Raw genomic sequence first — 5,563 nt, 5'->3', positions numbered from 1 at the left:
GTCATGAAGAGAGACATTCACTGGGAGGAAAACACAGGTTACAAGTTACAGGTATTAGAGGTATTGAGTATTTGGTAATTAATCGATTTAAGTCATTATGATTTCAGGTGGGCTCCCCACCAGGCACTTAGAACAAAAGAAGTTTACCATGACCTGGATGAGAGGATGACAAGAGCCTGCATGGGCTGTCACGATATCAGATTTTCATTTCAGATTATCGCAGACAAAATAAAAAGTCACAATAACAATATTATCATGATAGCAACAAAGATGTACATAACAGCAGCAAAATCCAGGACATGTATCTTTAACTTTATTTATATCTCTCTTCTGGGAAATAAATTTCACTCAAACTAACAGAAGAACGGAAGAAAACAGGGACAAATGTAAAACACACACTGTGTTCAAGTGGCACTGGATCAGTGGAGGGAACAAAATGGAATCCGGAGGAGGGTTGTGGGACAAAATGTTAATTTTGCAGTACATTAAGTTAAATATGGGTATATACAGCATGCATATGCAAAATAAACACTATCACAAAATAATTCAGAAAAATGAATGACACCAGGTATTGTGCTTCATCTATGTTAAAAATAATAATAATCTGGCTTCCTTAAATAAGAAAAATAACTGAAGCACTCACTGAAGAAATATTTGAAGACAGACATGGATCATTACTAGTCCTTGGGCATATATATAAAAATACAAAGACATTTAGTGCAATGAACAAAGTAACGTGGGACAAAACATGCCCAACGCCATGCCTTACTAATGCAATAAACGGGGCAAAACGTGCCCTCATTAATTATACAGACTTCAATAATATGCCATACACTGCGGTGGAATCGACCTTGGGAAGAAGATAATCGTTTTCCCAACTTTTTTTGAATTTTTGTGTGATGTGCCACTGCTTAACACGCCCCACCTACATCCTCTCACTCGCTGCTGGTCTTCTTCACCTCAAAGGATTTGGGCTGGCAGGAGCTCAACAGCGCCACCCTACCGTCAATGTATCACAATGTTATTCTCTGGTCAGGAGTGGAAGTGCACCAATAAATAGTATTTGAAGGGGTACATCATCGCTATGGCGTTTTTAAACCGGTCCAGACATCGTCCTAATCCGGCAACACAGCTTTATCTTAGCATAGGCGTTGTTATGTAGTGTTAAATAAATTCGAAACTTTTCCTAATTATTTAATGTGATCTAGACTTGGGACTATATTCCGGCAAAGCACCGCTGCCAGGGGCAAAGACACCACGCAGCACCTGAAAACGCCCAACTTCCGTCAACACACCAGTTTGAGTGGCTCAGGTATCACGACAGAGCTATTCCAGATGGAATCAAATCCACCCACACCTGCACCACTAAAGGTCACTAAAGAAGGCACTGGATTTTGTATGACGGCGAACTTTAGGTGACCCTAACAACAACTTAACTTTTTGGGGTGCATTCACTGGCTCCGCTGTTGATATCTTCTCACCAAGTGCTGATAGGTATTGACAAACTCTATCCAATTCTAAGTCACCAGGCTATAAACTGAAATAGAAATTGAAGTCCAATCTTGATGGAGCCCAGTCCTAAAATGTGAAAATATACAATTTACACTTATACTGGTTCAAACAGCTGCTGTGGTCAATACCATTACAGATGAACTGCAGGCATAGTTTGGTCATTTTGGCTACTTAATGCACACCTGTCAGTTTTCTTCCTTTTGGTTTTAGGGAATTCGCTGCATTGACGGTATCATACAATCGGACACCTGGCTGAGTGATTCATCTGTCATCTGGTGCCGTGGTAAGTTATGATTTGTTTTTTTGTTGCTTGCCAGTAGTCAACAACAACAAAAAAAAAACACCTTGAGCCAAGCAGCTGAAAGTTTCCCTTTTTGTGTAAAAGAAAATTTGATGGCATATAGGTGCAGGTGATATTGACTGATATGAGCGATAGGGATCTGAAAGCAGTTATTTCCTCTCCACCAGGCTGTCATTTGGCTGGCTGAGTGAATCCAGCCCGGGATGGATTCTATTCTTTTACTGCCAGGCGGCTTGATGATTAGTGCTAGGGCAGTGTGCACTCGGCAGCTCAGTGCAGTTTCCTGATAAAGGGGTCAGACTCAGCCTCTTACCTACTGCCAACCCACCCTGCCACTTAATAGTCTGTTTCCTGTCGGTCTGCTCCCGGAGAACAACAACAGGTCCCTCTCCCACCTTTTTTGTTTCGCCACGTCTTCCTCAGCGCTCCCAGTCAAGCAGATCGCCTCGTGACGCTGCTCATTGGATGCATCTCTGCACTGCTGCAAGAAATATTAAAATTACTGATTAATCTCAGTCAACATCAGAGCCAGAAAACCAACAATACAGTCCGCCCGTAGCCAGGTCCCCATCATTGACTGCAAGGGGATATGAGACCACACAGAGAGGGCCAAGAGTTAGTTAATTGGATATTATATTGAACAGAAGTACTTTAGAGCTGAAGGAGAAAATAACTTTTGTTGGTAACGATGCAATTGCGGCTGCATGGGGAGATAAAATGGATGTGATTCTCCCTTGAAAGAGGAGGTTTATTGTGTCTAGAATCTACTGAAAGGGATTGAGATTGGGAAAAAAGATGGGGTTTTCATCTCTTCACAAGACGATTTACTACACTGATATAGTTTCTAATCAGATTTCACTGGTGGTTGAGAAGCTTTTTAACACCAGCTATCTGAAAAATCCAGCGCAGAGCGAAAGTCTCGGGCAAACGCAACAAAAAGTCCAAGTATTAACGCGGCTGCTGCTCTGAAAATTCACTGTTGCGTCATCCCTTCAAGGATCCTGTGTGCAAAATAGTACAATACTGAGGGTAGCATTTCTGTTATGTCTTATAAAAATCTCTCTGCATCAAATGAGCTTTTTTTCTTTTCTTGTTTCTCTTACAAAAGAAGCAAAGGGACGAAGGGCAGAGAGAAGAAAAAGATAAGTCAGGATTTATTGACTGAGTGCCAACTTGTGTGGACTTTAAACAACGTCTTCAAGGCTTCCTCTTTATTCTGAGCTAACTTGTTATGACATGCAAATGAAGTTCAACACAGAGGAGCAACAATTAGATCCTGATCAGTCGTGTCATCCGCTGAGAACGCGTTGAAGTCACTGCAGCTCGCACCGAGGGCCGCTGTAGGGTCAGCAGTTGGATACTTTTAATCTTTTATCCCTCACATCTTTGTCAGAGTGACCTTGTACACCCACCATGAATTTCATTACATGCTTCTTTCCTTTGAAATGACAATGACAGTTGCTGTTAGTTTCCCAGAAGAAAGGAAAAAAAAACCTTTAGGCATCAATCACAGGCCAGGGAATCCATCAATTTACACGCCCGTTTACCAAAGGAAAAAAAAAATATTACTTTCAGTTGTGCTTTGAGGTTCAAGGCTCAGCCAGAATTCAGTCAAATGTGACTCTTCTGAGAATTCATTTTATTGTCTCGTTTTTAGTCACACAAGCCGTCTCAGTTCCATTACCTTGGCTGACTTTTCAGAATGCATTGCTAAGCGTTATCTGAGTCTGCCTCACAGTTGTTACTAATTGATGTTGCAGTCAGTCTATTATTTTAGTCTCCCATGGCTGCTCAGATATCTGATTACATACAGTACACCCTGCATTTAATCATCGATGAAGCAGCCACGAAACCAAGTATAAAAGCCATCAAACCTAGCGTGTGCAGCCCATCAATAATTTGGTTCGTCTGAGTTATTTTCTAATTGAATGCTTATTATGAGCTAATGCATCAGAGATTCAAATGAAGACTCAAAAGATTCCATGGCATTTGTATTTCTAATCTCTGATTTCTTCACGCTACTTTTTGTTGTTTAACTCTTTACTTCAATGGCCACTTGAGGTTGACTTCACAGGCAGTTCAATTCCAGACCCTCTACTTCCCCTTCCCCTACTTTAAGATTCAGGATTCCAGTTGTGTTTAATGTCACTTCCACAGTGTTAGTGTTAATAAAACATACAGATGTGTGAAGTACTGTTTCTCGTAGTCCCACTCCGCTACATATATGCTGACAAGACACACACAGTAACTCCTACAACTGCTCGACTATGCTACCTACTAGACCACAGCATATGACGACATAGAATACAAAAATATTGTCTAAACATAGGATATGCAGATCTACAAGTGCAATATTTAACTATAACTGTATAACTCTAAGTTTGAGATCTACCTACACAATGAATCAATGGATACTGTTATATCCAGTATCCATATATTGGATAGCTACAACTGTCATGGTAATTGTAGGTACAAGTATTGACCTAGAGTGCACATTGTTCTGTATACAGAATAAGCATTGTTGGAATAGCTACCGATGACAAGAAGTAAAGAATTCAGATGCATGTGGTGCAAAATATCATAAATGTATTTATAAAACCTGTACAAATAATTGTGCGTTATCTGCGTGCAAGTGTCAGTCTTAGCTGCAAGTGGCTTGTGCAATTTTTGGGAGCTTGTGGTTGTATGGAAGTGCGTTGTGTGTGTTGATGTTGAGGGGGTAAGTGAGTGTTTGGAGCAGGGAGAGTGGGTAGAGTGTTCTGATGGCCTGGGGGAGGAAGCTGTCTGATACAAATAAAGCTTTGGTCTCTATAGCTAACTTCTGCCTTAGTGACACGAGTACGGCACATTTCATAGAAAACCTGTATAAAATAGATCAAAGTTAAAAGTTGTGATTGATTTAAGGTGTTTTTAGTGGTAGGCAGACGTTGGGACAGAGCTAGCCATGTACTTAGGATCCAGAATTAGCCAGAAGTTTGGAAGAGTTGAGCACTGGCAACACTGGCAACCGCGAGAGTCACCAAACAGAGCTTCAGTAGAGCTCCACAGGACTCCGGTGGGTGATGTCACAGAGGAATTTTTCTACAGTCAAACGTTTTACTGCCGTAAGGGGTGAGATTAAGCAGTCGGATGTGGCAAGTGTCTCATTAAGCCACATTAGATTTGATGCTCTTTTTCCCAGTAGGCAGTCAGACCATGTTATCCCTCATGGTTTGTACAGCTCGATCATGAGTTCTACAACTGCCCCGCTTAATAACCAGATATAATCTCATTTGAACTTTTACTACCCAACATAAAAACGGAGCACCAATGTGATCACTCAGAATGATAGTGGTAATGGTGATAAACACTGTCCTTGTGCGCTAAGGAGGAGCAGCAAAGGCTAGAAATAACGGCCATTACAAGTAAATGTGGGTAACCCCTTATGGTGGTGGGATCACACTAAGAAATCAAAAACAGACTTTGTTTAGTCCTTATGTTGAAAGTTCACTCAAAACATCTATCAGCTATTTAAGGGACATAGAGTATTAGAGAACTCAGAGGGCGTCAGAGTGAAATCCTCTAATTGGAGTGCATTATTCTGGGCAGCACTCCCACAAATGATGCATTAAAATGCCATGATCAACACGTAAAGACCTTATGCCACTGGCAAAAATCCCGTCAGGCAAAAGAGACTGCATGCCTCTGATAAAACGCAGACAAAAAGAAAGACAATTAGGACCTGAGAAAGAAATTATCAGCCTCGTTGAT

The 5,563-nt window shown here is 41.1% G+C and overlaps 1 long non-coding RNA gene across 2 annotated transcripts; it reads left to right on the top strand.

Annotated features, from left to right (window-relative positions):
- Nucleotides 1–1,085: 1,085 nt before the first annotated feature.
- On the top strand, nucleotides 1,086–3,847 carry LOC125016604. 2 transcript variants are annotated; one of them, XR_007113711.1, is made up of 3 exons: nucleotides 1,086–1,312; nucleotides 1,723–1,795; nucleotides 1,981–3,847. It is a non-coding gene; the product is annotated as an uncharacterized LOC125016604 (long non-coding RNA). The 2 variants fall into 2 exon arrangements; XR_007113712.1 differs by having other exon boundaries at nucleotides 1,086–1,494.
- The last annotated feature ends 1,716 nt before the right edge of the window (nucleotides 3,848–5,563 follow it).

Source organism: Mugil cephalus, chromosome 11 (genome assembly GCF_022458985.1).
Source record: "Mugil cephalus isolate CIBA_MC_2020 chromosome 11, CIBA_Mcephalus_1.1, whole genome shotgun sequence".
NCBI classification, from domain to species: domain Eukaryota; kingdom Metazoa; phylum Chordata; class Actinopteri; order Mugiliformes; family Mugilidae; genus Mugil; species Mugil cephalus.
The sequence above is the reverse complement of the archived record's forward strand: the minus strand, read 5'-3'. Positions and strand labels throughout refer to the sequence as shown.